The sequence below is a fragment of the Dermacentor silvarum genome, chromosome 1, assembly GCF_013339745.2.
Source record: "Dermacentor silvarum isolate Dsil-2018 chromosome 1, BIME_Dsil_1.4, whole genome shotgun sequence".
Classification (NCBI taxonomy): domain Eukaryota; kingdom Metazoa; phylum Arthropoda; class Arachnida; order Ixodida; family Ixodidae; genus Dermacentor; species Dermacentor silvarum.
The window spans coordinates 323,066,856-323,083,258 of record NC_051154.1 but is presented as its reverse complement, the minus strand read 5'-3'; positions in this window follow the sequence as shown (position 1 = coordinate 323,083,258).

The window sequence follows — 16,403 nt, the reverse complement described above, 5'->3', positions numbered from 1 at the left end:
GAGGTTAGCTAAGAGTTTGTAAGTATTCTGGTCGGGCCCGGGGGCACTGCTTCGCCGGCTTTTTTCATCAATGGAACAACGACATAACACAGAGTGAACAAACACGAGTGCTGTGTGACACTGTCATATTCCATCATGTAATGAATTGTACGCTCACTTTTAACTTGGCAGCTACTAAAAAAAACGTGAGTAAGTAAATCAACAAACCGTAGTTGAATATTCACTCGCGTGCTCGGTAATGAAGAGAAGTGACTTGTCGATCTACACAGCTGTATTCCGCAATAATAGAACCATCTGTATAAGAGTATGTTAATATGCAGGGCGTTCATTTTAAAGTTTTACGAAATTTTTCAAAATCGCAATTTAGTCACTGAAGTGTGTAATTAGTGAAGTTAAGCTAATTAACTTTCTAATTATCAACTATAGGTGGCTACAGCAATGAGTACTTTGGGGCCCTTTGTCGACGCTACCTATCCCAACGATCAAATTTTGAATGGCAGAGTTCATGTGGGAGCACACGAACAATTAGTTCCCCTTGGCAGGCTCCTTGAAACTGAAACTGGCCGCAAAAAGAGCGCAAAAAGAGCTCCCCCCCACCCCTCTCCGCCTTTCGTCACCTCTCCGACGTCACCGCCGGTCCATGGCCCAACGAGCAGCTTGCGTTATCTCCTTGCTGTCTGCGGCGTTGGCCTAGCGCTTCAATGCCGGTGCACCGCCAAATTTACTTCGTCATTCAGTCAGGCACAACGTTCCGCTATGGCGCCAACCCTGCTCCTTAAATTAGGATTTTAAATACTGCAGGCACGGCATCAAATCTGTCTGTAGCATTGACTGTGAATGCCGCAGATAGCAAGGAAATAACGCAAGCTGCTCTTGGGGCCGGACCGGCGCTTACCTCGGAGATGTGACGAAAGACAGGGGGCGGTGACATCGACGACACAGACGCTTTTTTTGCGGCCAGTTTCGGTTTTAAGGAGCCTGCCAAGGGGAACTACTTGTTCGTGTAGCTTCCACATGAACTCCGCTATTCCAAATTTGATCATTGGGATAGGTAGCGCCGACAAAGGGCCCCAAAGTACTCATTTGCTGTAGCCTCCTATAGTTGATAATTAGAAAGTTAATTAGCTTAACTTCACTAATTATACGCTCAAGTGATTAAATTGCTCTGTATCTAGAGGCTGCCAATCCGTACAATCGAATGGTAAAGATAACGTGACCAAGATATATATTTTTCTAATTTTAAAAATTTAGTGCAGCTAAAAAAACACCCTGTATTTACAGGACCACTTGCATTTCAGGCTACTTAATTTCTCTGCTCAGCATGGAGGACAGGCTGCTCTTGAGCTGCACCGTTGTTGTTGTGAACTTGCTGCACGTGTAACCTGCGAGAAACAAGATGAAAATTTAGCAAAGCATTGCAGCACACTAGCACAACAATACTAACTTTCTATATCATTTGGTGGAACATGCGGACGAACAGATGCTGAAATTTAACAAATGTCAGATGCATGGTGCAGTCTTTATTTACGGCTGTAAATAAAGACTGCACGAGTGCCTTAACGAGTGCCTTAACAGGAAGAGGAATGGCGTATGGCAGAATTCCCGGACAACCTGCTAGTGTGTGTATATGTTTGTGAATGACCATGTGCGTGTATAGCTACTGCGTGTGTGGGTCCACTTGCGCAGCCCTGAAAAAGCGAGGGGTGTGCAAGGGTGTGCACGGGCGGGCACTGCAGGTGCTGTGGTTGTGCGCCACACCTGGACCAAACAACTTTTCTAAGGAAAACAAGAAACCGCACTGAAATGGAAATAATCGAGGCATTCTTAATAAATAGAGCTCGCAATCAGCGTGTTAGCACGTAGTCAATAATATTAAGTGACACAGAATTGTTGTTCTTAAAAGATAGCCTGTAATCACCACCAAGATTAGAACATGCAGCTGTCGTGTTTGTATGCCACTTGCTTTGAGCCAGTAATGGAGGCATGTTCCTATGCTCGCTTGCCTGATAGTTCAGTTTAGGCCCCCGCTGTTACCTTTGCATTTCTCTTTACTGTGACGATCACTGCCTCACGAGCACTTGTTGGATCCCTCCAATCCTGTTTGTTTATCTTTACTATGATTACTTTGCACGGTGTCATGTATAAAACAGCATGTTTTCTGCCGAATAAACAGTCAGAAGTTGGCGCCCGTATATGTCAATCTTTGTCTAACTTCGTTCTTGTCTGCTTAGAGCCGTACTTTTTGTCCTCGAGCTTATGGCAGTCATCATAGAGAATGACATAACTACTCGTATAATTTAAGATAGGTACGTTTTGTTTTAAGTACAAGAAATCTTCCAAGTTAAGAAACTGGACTGATGTGCACTGCACTAAAATGCAGGAGAGTTTCACTGCACCACAATTAAGGGCACAAATATGCAGTTATTAGAACACATTGCTGTTGGGCTACACTTGGTCTTGCCAGCAAGCTTTTTTGTATGAATATTCAAAGAAACGTGTACAACAAATATCAACACACATTTCCCCACAAAACTGTTTAACATATTGCACCCAACCATTCCAGATTTCCGCAAGAAAACCGGGGCTGTTTATTTCGAATAATTAAAATTACTGCTGAGTGTAGAGATGCATATCATTCCAAATATAGGTGGGATGGTTCATAAATAATACATTAAAATCCTCCTTCCTGCACACTGTGTGCACTGAGGCAGCTCAGGTAAAATTGAGCATATACATCATGAATATTAAAGCCAGTTACAGCCGTCTACACAACAAATGCTGCGATGACAAAATTTCTGCCATAAACATTTTCTGTTCCCTTTCAGCTGCCCACACATGATAGACAGAAAAATGTATCATTACAAATAGCTATTAGTGAGGTAATTCTGCTTTGATAGTTTTCGCAAACACAACCAGTTAGGGAAGGGGTGCTCGTTCAGGACTTCCCCAAGGATCAATGGCCATGGCAGCTCGACAATTTCGCAAGGACTGACGACTTTGGGACGGTTGGCGTGGAACGACCCAGACAAATGGTGGCTTTCCTTCATGAGAGTGCAAAGGTGGTTTCTGCTGAACAGTGAGCCTCATCTACAGAAATTATGAAAGTACGCTACACTGCCCGAAAGTACACCTTTCCCATGCAGTATTATTCTGTCTTTACAATGAAAATAATACGTACCAATTACAGCATTCAGGCGGACTGGGTCTAACCCCTCCTTCACCGTGTCCTCCTTATGCCTGTTGGTGCCCTTGCCATAAAGGCTTTTGCCCTGAAGCTCAGCTTCCTCAAACACGTGGCGCAACAAATTCCTCGCGAACTTTGTTGGCAGCCCATGGCAGTGTGCTTGCGGTCGGTCCAGGACACTTCTTTCTACCAACACACCGCCTCCAATGTTTACCTGCATAATAAAGGCACAGGCAAATACTAAGATAATATAGTGCCACTTGAAGTTTGTGCTGGATGCACAGGACAATGATAATATAAAAAGTGGATATAGTATAAATTTAAACAAAAATATCATGTATCTGTACCCCTGGCATTGCAGACCCATGTTCATTCGAGAGGACTGGTCAAAATTGGACACACTGCCAGAGGCTTAGTAATGAAAATATAGTAAATAACTATTGCCATATTTCAATAAGATGGTTGTGTCTTTTGAACTACCCTATGAGACAATTATGTGTAATTAATGTTTGTATACTGTAACACAAAACTCCCCATGCTTGGATTTACAACAAACTTGTCAGGAGTGCATATGTCCCAGTCATCATCATGCACATTTCCTGGAATTTGCACAAGATGATGCTACTTCACTGTGCTCGGCCAGAGAAAGACACGCCAGCGAGAAGCCCAACAAACCAGGCAAGGACTACAAACTACATACAAACTGCGCCTCTAGTCTGGAAGCTTAACGCATCACCAGTTTCACGGCATGCACCTCTGCTAAACATACTTCCAAGCAAATCCATAAACATCTAGGCAACTGGCAGGCTTAATAGTGTGCCACCTGCAACAGAAGACCCTGAATTTGCGAAACAATTCGCCTTGCAAGTGCAGCAAGACTATACTAACTCGTTTCCTCAAAAATATCCAGCTGCATGTCTACACCTTTCCTGTGTGTTTCATTCCAACATGCTTAAACACAAATTGTTGAAATATTTGTCATACTTTCACAACTTCTTAACTCATGAATGGATCATTTCGCTGTACAAAACCAGCGTAACTGCTCAAATACATTAGCCATCCAAGGTAAACAATTACAAAGTTAACTAAAAAATAGCAGCTACGAGTATGAATTGCTGTAACTGTGTTGAGCACAACGAACTTCACGGCCACTTGCAATGTTACTTAGATGACTCGGTGATGCAAGATGGCAGTTCTCACAGTGCGACAGCCGTTACTCCTATGCTTCATGCACCATGAACAGTGAACAACGAACCATGGGCTGTTGATTACAGCCGATCTTTTGGGCTGAGAACATGGAAGTGACGACAGCATCCGCATCACTCAGCTGCATCCCGGGAAGAGGCCACAACTCTTCTCTGGCAGTAGCACTTGCACAGAGGAGGCTTGCGTCCATTTGTGATGGCTTCGAAGCCAATGTGGCACGTCCAGCAACCAGTTGCCATCAGCCAACATTCCCCTGAGTAGCAAGGGCATGCGGCTCATTTTCCAACACCACCCCATACACAAATCGCACACGGATATGAGCTCCCCATTTTCACAGCACGGAGCAACCACCAGGATTGCTGCAGTCATAAGTAGGCTTTTGCACACATGCAGTGCCTCAGTCTCATCACAACAAACACTTGTAACTGTGGTGCCGTAAACAACTTTTGCTCCTATGGTGCATTTAGGCACCACATGATGAACTGCCACCCGCATGCGAAGCTGTCCCTTTAGAAGGGCCTAGTTCACCACAGAGTTGATAAACCATAGGCACAAATGCATTCCAAAGCCTGTGTAGCACTGGTAAAAAGAAGTTGACATGCATTAAAGGGACTGACAACCGATATTTGTGGACCCAGTTTTTTATGGCGTAACGAAAAGCTCACCCTCGGTAGTGTTTACATCTGCAGCGGTTACTTCCAAAAGTGCGTGGATACTTTGTAAGTAGAATTTTTCGATCTGAGCAGCCTCTAAAAAATAAGAGTCCCTCTTCCAGCAACGCTGAGAAGTGATAACGATGCCGATAGCCCGCCTCGCCAATTGTGAAAGCCACCCATCGTCCTGCTTTCACTGGAGGAAGTGCAACTGTGGTTAACCACCTATATTGTCAATTTCGAGTTACTTTCAAAGGTAAATAGACTGGTACAATAAGTTTGCGTTGCTGTGCAGAGCGTTCATATAGCTGCACTGCAATTTTTCCCCAAGTACACGCCTACGTCATGGCCATGGCTGGCCCCCGTCGTCGTTATTAAGTCAATAGACGAGCCAAGCCAAGTCATCGAAAACGAATGCGAAGGCAGCGCCACTTTTCTACTCACTACAAACGAAGGCTTATCTGCACATTGTAAGTTAGAAAAAACTTATAATAGAAAGAATGTTACTGCATTTCAACATTAATAAAAGGACGTGGTAGACCTCTTAAATAGGTTCATGTTTTTGCCGCATGGGGCACCTAAAGGTCATTTTTCACGACTTTTAGCGAAGAAATAAAAATATAAATCCGCGTTTAAAAAAAAAAAAAAGAGGGCCCGTTCTGGTCAATACGATAGACGATCTTTCCATCCACTGGGTTATCTCAATTCATGTTCTGAGCGGTTGTCTGTCCCTTTAAATATGCTTAACTTCTGGATCAACCACTTCTCTAACGCAAGCTGTTCTTTCTATATATAAGCACAAATATACTTCTAAAACCAGACATCTTGCCTTCTCAGCTTCCACTTCAGCCTTCTTTGGGCGGTCAAGAAGGCTCTCAAGCTTTTGAACCAGTTTCCTGGACTTCTTCACCAGGGTCAGGGATTCTAAAGCAAACAGAAAAATAGAATAATTCAATGTCCGTGTGAAAAAAAAAATCGCATGTGGGGAACCAGCGCTGGCCAGGTGCCATGCCTAAAATTGACACATGGCACTGCATGATGAGCTAAGAACTCAGCAGGACGACTGCTCAAAGGTGCACAAGGCCTCACTGAAACACATGCCAAATGGTGTGCAACACAAGTGCGGCAGTCTCCTCTCTTGCTCAATGTGCTTTGTTTTCTAACTTTGGAGCACCTTCTCGCTCATGCAGCAGAAGCCAACACAACCGAAACTGACAGTCCACTAGGGGGACTCTCACAGGATACCCCCCCAGTGTAGCCTGCACTTATATATATATATATATATATATATTAGTGCAGCATTTAATTGCAGCATCTAGCAGTGCAACAGGTCAAAGAACCTCAGTTGAACAAGGGTGGTGACCGTCATGTGTACTGCTGCAGAGAAATGTATGCAGCAGAACGATGATACCTGCCAGCCTGATTTTGGTGAATGCCACACTGACGGATTGATTGCCATTAAATAATTATTCAGAACATTAGAGTTACAAGTGCCCCGCACAAGGCACTACCGGTAATCGAATCACCTCCAGCATTTGTCGAATGGATGCCGCAGTCTTACAACTGACTTGCCGAGGGCGCCAAGCCCCTCCTTAAAACTGTTACTGCTTACCATAATTCTTGTTTGACTCCTGCAGCCTCTCTTCAAGGTCCTTCACCTGGGCCTCCAATTCCAGGACGCGCTTGGAGGCACTGCAGTTGCATTTACTGCCCTCCTGCAGGCACAAATGCAAGTTTAGTTGCAATCAGTTTGCTAGAGTGTTTTATAAGAAGAAACAAACACTTTCAAGTCATTGCATGCATACACCTAAAGGGGCCATGCAACACTTTCTAAACAATTAGAGGATACTGCTGTCTTTAGTCAAGGCTCCTGTGAAAATGCAAGTAAAATATTATTTCAATGCACGCAGCAGGGTATTTACAACTTCGTGTCAAAGGCATCTGAAAATCGCTTGATCTCCCCTCGGCTAACTACGCTGCAGGAGGGGGCAAACAACGGGTAGATTCTTCAGTGGCATTACGTAATTCTCCTCGCACGGGCGCGGTACGTCGGTGATGTTATTTTTGAGGTAGAGTGCCGTAGGGCGCGAGAAATACTGCCCGACATACCGCGCCCGTGCGAAAATTATGTAACGCCAACTAGGAAGAGAAAGCATCAGGTGTTACCGACACGGGCACTGGCCGCTTATATGATCGTGAAAACATCCCCAGTAATATCAGGGCCGATTAATAGCAATATGTTCCTAATAAGGAGTATGCAACGCGACAAGTTACCTCTTCGTGCGTCCGCGCGCCCGCACCCTCCGACGTTTTGTTGGCCAGGGCAGCTTTGGCCAGCTGCGCACGCTTGCGCTCCATCCCTTTTTGGGAGCCTGCGCAAAGTTCACCGCAAGTAAGACATTTACCTACTCCACAACAAAAACTGCCAAAAAAACAGCATGTCTCCACGCACTTACCAAAATCCAGTAGCTCTGCATCCGCTGGCTCCTGACCGGACTCCCAATTGATCGTAACTATGCTGCCGCGCAGCCGTCGTATGCTGCCTTCTTCAGTGAGCAGCCGAAAGCCTATATCGGCTTTTTCTATCGCACGCACCGGGTAAACGTCCCAAGCATCTTCTGTTACCCATTTTACAAGGATGTGCGACATCGCGACCGAACAGCGGGCCAAGGCGAGCGACACAAGAAACGTACACGGCACACTCTACTGCAAAAATGGCGCGCTCCAAGCGCCCAAACAAAGCAATAAAGAAATAAAAGAAAAAATATAGAAACGTTGTGGTCACGTGGGCACATCACGTCAAAGAAGTAGGAAGTCGTCTCCTGGAATTGATTCACAGGCGACGACTTTGCTTCCGCCGCCAGTTTAGGACGATAGCATGGCCTTCGAGATAAGACTAAAATCATGGCAACCATGAGGTTTTATTGGTTTTAGATAGCCTCCGAGATTTGTTTTTATTTGCCCAGCTACTGACCATCACTTACATCATTGAAAAACTAATTGTTCATAATAATTATTTATGTTTGGTGCAGAAACGTGTTCCGTGGCTCCTTTACGTTAAAGCCCCTCCATAGTAATGTCACAAGTGTGCGTTGATGGAGGGGCTTTATGTCATAGAGTTTCCTACAATAATGTTATGCTTCATGTGGGTCAACGCTGAGCCGTGCTACCATGCAAGGTGCCCCCACTTATTTGTAAAAATTGCAGAAAAGCCAAAAAACGAACTCAAAGAGATAAAACAAAGATTGATGTCACTCGTAGCCTAGCCTAGCTCAGCCATAGCCGCCGCAGCCATTTGCTGGAATTGTGCTACATTGTTATGACCGCGGTTTTTGTCTTGATCTTTGGTTGGTTTGTGATCTAATGTAGCTGTCTTACGTTCTTTGCATCTGTATTACAAACAAACGCGTGGGCATGGCTCCAAAAAGAAAATATAACGAGTATCTTTGGAATTCGGAAGCTGAAGTGCCGGTTCGGTCAAAACATCGTGCCAAGGCATCAGCTGCTACCGACGGTGCTGACCGACCTCCACGACACCGCTCTGCGGACTCTGCGGAACATTTACGAACGTGCTCCCAGGTAGAGACGGCCCGTGAGAGCTGTGAGGCGCCATCGCTCCGTCCCGATCCTTTACAGGATGAAAGCGTCCCTGGGGATTCCGATGAGTCACGTGGACGGCATTTGGACACACTGGAGACTCGCTGCAGCACTGATAACTTCGATAGCTCAATTGAAAGCGAGCTATACGAAGCAGCAGGAGGCGAGGAACCAGATAGCGCACCGCTGGAGACGAACGCTGACCTGGTAAGATTCTAAATCTTTTTGTACCCACCCATATAGCCTAAGTTTTGCTTTGAGAAATTAAACCCTATGGGGTATATTACGTTACTGAAATTAGGTTCTTATTTCATCTCCAATTTTATATGACTCAATATCGGGTAACATACAGAAATATTTGGCTCCAAGCCGTTAGAATTAACGTGAGTTGTAGTTACATTGCCGATGAAGTGAAGGATAAACATTATACTGTGGACACAAGAAAAAAATACCGAAGTGATGGAAAGAAGTTTCATGTTCATATTTAACAATTAGCTTAGCTTTCAGTGGTAACAAAACACTATTTGTAGTAGGTAGCAGTCAGTCAGTCACCGTATGCAGCGGTTTGAGTTGATTGCTGTAGTAGTCTCACGTACAAATACATAGTCCAGAAGGAACTGTTATAAATTAAGGAATATTAAATTATCAGAAAACAATGAAAACATTGTCATTGAAGACCTATTAAAGCTTGTTTTCACTGGCCTATTGAGGCAGGCTATTATAAGTGCAGTTTAGATTTATGCAATGTGTAAGTGAGGCAAATTGAAACTATGTTTTTAAAATGAATCTGTTTCTGCCCCTGTCACAGGACCAGCCATTGTACCCGGGCTCAAAAGTTACTGTAGGAGAAAGCCTTCTCCTAATCATGGGGCACAGCATTCGCCATGACGCCTCAAGGGAAGCAACTGAAAGCCTCCTGACGCTTCTCCGTGCTCACGTTCCCGAAGGAACGCTACTTCCCACAACAAAGTATACCTTCTTCCAGCATTTCAGTGGTGTTGACACAAAGAAAGCCAGGCACTTTTATTGCAACACTTGTTCATCATACCTTGGCCCTCTGGAACAGGTTGCACAGGTTACATGTACCAAATGCAAGACTCTGCTTCAGGTGCCTGACCTTGTTAAAGAATCGTCATTTTTTTTGTCTTAGACATTGAAGGTCAGATACGCGATTTGATGAAAACAGGGCGTATCGTACCTGTTCAACGGTCAGCATCATTTGACATCACTGATATAACAGACAGTGTCGGTTATAGGAAGCTTCCTCTTTCCGCAAGTGATATTACTTTGACATTTAACACGGATGGTGTTTCACTCTTTGAGAGCAGCAGCTACGGAATTTGGCCACTTCTTGCCCAAGTAAATGAACTGCAATTTAAAGAGAGGGCTAATAATCTTATTCTAGCTGGTTTGTGGTTCGGTAAACAGAAACCCGCTATGAACACTTTTCTTTTACCTTTTGTGCTGAAAATGAATGAGCTTTCCTCTAGTGGTGTAAAGTGGCTGGACACTCAAGGCTGTGAAAGAGTCACAAAAGTGTATCCTGGTCCTTGCACGGTCGATAGTGTAGCCAGGAGCGAAGTTATGGGCATGACCCAATTTAATGGTAAACATGGTTGCGGTTGGTGCGAAGCCCCAGGGCAAGTTGTTGCCCGAGGTAATGGCCACTGCCGTGTTTACCCTGCACCGAAATCTGTCCCTAAGCTGCGCACGAATGACTCTTTCATAAAGCATGCCCACAAAGCCAGAGCACAAAGACAGAAAGCAAGTTGTGGAGTGAAAGGCACAAGCGTTCTCACACTTCTGGCTTCCTTCACTTTTTGTTCTGGCTTTGTGGTCGATTATATGCATGCAGTATGCTCCGGTTTTGTTAAAGCCACAACTTTGATATGGCTGAAGTCAAGGGCATCCCAGGGCTTTCACCTTCGTGATCGCTTTGAAGAGGTTGATGGAAGGTTGTTAGGCATACGTCCTGTCTGGGAAATGTCTAGGCTGCCAAGGTCTCTCAAGGATGTCAAATATTGGAAATCTGCCGACTGGCGAAACTGGTTACTGTTATATTCACCTGTTGTTCTATCTGGCTACATCCCTTCAAGAAATTTTAAGCATTGGTTGTGTTTTGTAGACATGATGCACTGTATGTTGAGTGACCGGATCGCACTTGAGAAATTACATGCTATAAAGATTCGAATGTTAAAGTTTCTGCAAGAATATGAGGAGCTCTATGGCCTTAGCAACATGACTTTTAATTCACATTTGCTTTTGCACCTGGCTGACAGTGTGAAGGAATGGGGACCTCTGTGGGCTTACTCCATGTTCTCATTTGAATCTATGAATGGTAAGCTCATTAAGATGGTTAGAGGTACCAGGCATCCTGAAAGGCAGATTGTTGAAAAGTTTTGTTTGATGCAGGCTCTGCCATTGTTATGGCATCATGTAACGAGAAGGAGCGCTGATGTTGATGACATTTTCCGAACGCTAGTGAAGGGATATAAGTTGAGGAAGAAGTGTGTGCGAAATGGAGAGGTTATGTTCTATGGCAAGGCTGTACACAGGAGTGATGGCATTTACTATAGGAAGATGTCAATAGGCTCCTTCACATTTTGCACTGTCGAACTTGACAAGTCAAAGAGAGTCAATTCTTTTGTTTTTGTGGATGATCACTTTGGCCGTCTAATTGATATCATTGCTGTTTGTTCCGAGGGGCATGCAAAATGCACATGTCTGAGGCACATTGTGCTCCGCATTGAAGTGTTCAGGGTGTGCAGCAAAGTGTTGGGCACATTTTCCAGGAACAGTTCTTGTCAATTTGTCCTCGCCAAATGCACTGGAGAGCACATCACAGTGCCTATGACTATTGTGCAAAAATGTGTTGCTGTAGTTTGCAATGGCAACACATATTTGTGCACGCTAAATGATAAGTTTGGTGTTGAAGCCATTTAAAGGGATGCTAAAGAGAAACATTTTTTGAACAGTTAGTACATTGCCCTTCCATAATACTGAAACAGCCACTCTTATGGTGAGATGTTTGGTAAGCCAGAAAATATGCAAAAACTAAAGACTGGTGGTGACACCGCCTTGAAGTTCCTGCACCAGGTCACCGTGACAGCATGGATTCCGACTGGGTCCCCTCAGGCCTAGCTAAATATTTATCAGTAAAAATGAATTAAATATAATTCTAAAAAAGCCAAAGTCTGAACTTAAGAAGTTTCAAGAACTTTTGCTGAACCACAACGGCTGATATGCAAGAATACTATGGAATCTATGACATCACAATGATGTACCGACCCTGGGGTATCAGCAAGAAATTCACAAATGAAACTTTGACCGTCATTTTCTCTTCTAATATAATTAACCTATTGCATCAAAATCAATTAGACTAGCGTTGTTTCAGAGTAACTTATTAATCTAAACTGATTCATTGTTTCTCTGTAGTATCCTTTTAAACACCCCTCAAAACAAGCTGTGAAATAAATTGGGCTTACAATACAACCATTGTCTGTAATACTCAAAGACCAATTTATTTTGTTCCATAGAAGCTATTCCCCAAAACATGTGTTGGTTCTTGTGTGTAGTACAGTATTTTGGAACTAAGCTGTGGTACAAAATGTTAGCCAAAAGTTCCTGGGCTGGTATCGTGTAGGAGATAAGAAAAACATGTGCTTCACATAAGTGGATGTGTCCAGTGGTGGGATGATAGGAGAGTGTTCCAAGACTGGCAAACACTCTGGGACAGATGCATTCAGTCACACAGGGCCTACTTCTAGGGACGCTCAGCTTAAATCGTTCTGTACACCCAGGGCAGATGGAGAATCCAGAGAGGTGCTCGAAGGCATGCATGATGTACTGCGACCATGTCGCCCTGGCCTATGGTCATCTGGACAATGGAGTGCTTTGCACAATGCAAGGCTGCACACTGCCCTGAACGTTACAAAATTTATCGCTAAGTACAGGAAAGCTGTACTAGTGCATCCTCCTTGCTCCCCTGGCCTCTCCCCACATTTTTTTTATTGCGATAGCAATTATATGGACACTTTTACCGGATTTCTGCCGTCGTCGCCGTGAGGTTCCCTATAGATAAAATCTTCGCCGCGCGCCGTATGCCCGAGCGGAAGCGTGCGGGGACGCGCGCTATCACGGAGAGCGAACGCACTCAATCACCCACGCGCAAGCAAGGAAGCGGGAAGCCAGCGCCGGAGGGAGCATGGGGGGGGGGGGGGCACTTCTACGCTGCCAACAACCGCGCTCGTCGCTCGTCCGCACCGTCTCTTATCTCCACACGGCTCTGACCTTTATGCGCCGTGCATTCGCCGCTCAGTTTCCGTTGAAGCGATAGACCGCACGTATTTTCGCCCGCTGCTGCGGCGTATATATGCGCTTGCTGCCAGCGTTTTGACAGTCGTTGTCTGCAGTCATTCAGTGTGATCTATTCATGTTTGTGCGTGCTCACACCACGCTTGTTCAATCAGTTAGTAATAGTCGGGCCACATTTTCCAACGCACGCTACACATGCAATGCTGCCCGGGTCGGCAGTGCAGCGCTACAGGTGTGTCCCTTTGCATGCGCTGCCCACGGGAAGCGCTTCTCATCAACACCACCGTTTCACACGCGCCTCCTCGTGGTCATCGAGTCTCTTCATGTCGGTCTACTTACGCTGCAGCACACCTGCTTACTTATTTCTTCTGTTTCCACTGTAAGAGAGCCCTAATAGGATGCTGCATGGCGAGTGTTTAGGTCATTCAAGATGCCATGAAAGAGGAACTGAATGCGCTGTCAAAAGAGGCTTTCTCTAACTGCTTCCTAATCCTCGAGAAGCGTTAAATGCTGTGTGTGGACTGTAAGAGAGATTGCTTTATAGGGGAGCTACATAGATGATAAGTGTGGATTGTCTTTTTTTTATGGACTCGGTCTTTAAACTTTATGGACAATGGTTGTAATAGGTTGATCACAATTTGAGTTGTACTGCACCACCAATGTTGCACTGCATGCCGGTAGTTGCAGTCCTCTAGTTGCAGCAGAGTATGAAGTATGCTGATGTGCCCGGCCTTTTTGATTGTTTGCTGCTTTTGTCAATGCACTATGACAGTATTGGAAGTTCATCTCCTGTGTGCCTTGCTGCTCAACACTAAGAAGCCTTGGGATTTAATTTCCTTCCAAAAAACAACAGGTGTTGGCAAAATTCGTTTTTAACTTGCATTAAGAGTAAGATTCTTGTGTTATGTTATTCTGATTGATTTGATGTACCCCCGCAGTACCTGTAAAGGCAAAGCAGTATCAAATAAGTTACCCACCTTTTGTGGTAATTCTCTCTGCTTTCAGTGTTCCTGCTTGTTATTTGATTCGTTGTGGTAAAGTCCTTTTTAGTTCGCATGGTGCGGCGAGCCTTTCCTCATCTCTGACTTGTGCAAGATAGTGTGGTCCTGCCCAGATGTGTTGCTATCACTTGCTGCGGAACTATTTGGAGATGCTTTAGCTAGTTCTGTGAAAAATTTATGCGATGTTGGTTCACACAAAGTCGTTGAGGAACCACTGTATAGCCTGTAGCCTTTGGGTGCAGCAGTAACCACAGTATCTGGAAATTTTTCTTGGCTGTACAAACATGCAATGTGAATCAGCTGCGGTGTGTGTACGTGTTGTGAACTACTTTGACTGTATTGGTTTCAACTCGACAAAGAGCAGGAGTGTCTGTGGATTGCTAGCGTGAATTGCAAGATCTTCTCACTACCTGATCAATTGGCATGGAAACGACCATGGGAGTGCTCATGTACAGACAACCCAATGCAACACTGAGATGTCTAAGTGCCAGTCGTTATATAATATTTGCATCAGCTACCGACGTAGTTCTCGTGCATTTCAAGTCTACTATGTCATGCCTATGTTGGCCTCCTGTATGATGGCTTTGCTCAGCACAGCATTCAGGGCATTTGTTAAACTAACATGATACATAAGCTTTGTGCGTGGACATTACCTATAGGTCTATAGGAAACCACAATGAGTAAACAACATTTTGTGCCGTTCTCTGTCTCGTGCATAATCTATGGAAGTACTATTTTGCAAAATGATACCTTGACAGCATTCACTACATATCCACTGAGTGTGCATTCTCGTATTGCAAGCAACCTTTTCAAGAGGTTGTACTTGTGTACCATAGTTGTTTTATTTTTGTCTGTTGTGTCGTGAGTTGTTAATAGACATTAATTTTGAGCTCTGTTTATTTGGTCTATGACATGTTTTCGTGAGGCATTTTAAGGTATACGTAGTTTGCACATGCTTCACTTCTGGTCTTTTCTGCAAGTGTATCTATTGCCATTGCTCGCGCTCCCCCCTATTATTGATCCAAGGTTCCTACTCGTGTCATGATCATGTCAATTTGCACTATTGTCAGTTGTCTTTTAAAAAGAAGTAACACTGCCCTGAAGCCAAACTATGCAGAATCAGGCATATACTATAGGCCCGTTTACCAAAAGTGATAACAGGGCAGCATGAACTGATAGCGCTGTAAAAAAAGTCAGTGCCTTGTCGCTAGCCCGGATAAGTCAGTATCGTTTTCAGAACATGTACATGTATTACCTCTCTTATTTATTTAAGCAATAGATTCATGGTTGAGGACTCGGCAAGGGACAAAGAAAGTGAGACTAAAAACAAAGTACTCAGCTCTCTTGCTGTGTTTGTCATATTGCTGTCTTCGTGGTTGTCTTAGACTGCCCCCAACCATGAACCTAAATCAGCCTACCCAATTTGTTGCTCTCGTGAACACAAATATTGTAAACTAAAGCTAATTAGTAGCATCCAATTACTCATGTCTAACTGCTGCAGTTATACCCAAAAACAACGAAAGCATGGAAGGGTACTGGAAGCTTAAAAGTTTTGCGGCTGCCCCTTGGGCTTCATAACACCATACTATACTCGCTTCACACAGGCAGGGTGCACTTCCCATCTAGTAAGCCAGAACTCGCAGAAAGGAGTGGACACATGAGTTAAAGCGTGTGTTTTGCACACACACATGCCCACACACAAAAGATAAACTGCGCGCGCATGTTTGAATCTGTGTGACAGGCAAGTCTTCTGTGAACCAAGAAAGTTTTCACTGCCGCACGTAAAAAAACGTGCTTTCATTTACTTTTCTCACTGAGCAAGATGATAAGGTGCGCCTGATGGCAGATGCTTTGCAGCTAGGTTCTTAACTAAAACAATTGTGAGCCTACCGCAATTTATAGATCTTAATTTCTTGCAGAGTCATGTTATTCGTAGGCAGCACCACGTAATTATAATTATATTTACATGTGTCATGACTGAAATCATCTCTATCTGTAGCTGCATATGCACCGACATGAGTTTGTACAGGTCACGCTGTTTCAAATTTTGATTTTTACTTTAGGGACCCTTTTAGCGGAGCGGTTTTTGCCGCACGTGGCCTCAGCGACAGTGCACGAATGCGAAACCATTACTGCTTCTATCTTGCTTCTGTGCAATCAGCTGTCAGAAACGCAACTGAATTTTCACTTACACACTGTGCTCCAATCATGCTGGATTGAATTGTGTGAATTGAATACGTGTGCAATAGTTGGCTACAAAAAGTGACTGGCATATGAAGGAATGGAATGAAGCTGTGTGGCCAAGTTCGCGGACTGCTGTTGCAAATGTCCATACGTGTTACCAGCAGTTCGAAATGTTTGGCTTTCCTCGAGGATACAGCGTTTCCTTATCTGCCAGCATTGTTTTGCGAACCTTCACAGAAAAGGCTTCAGCCCCAGAACGTCGGC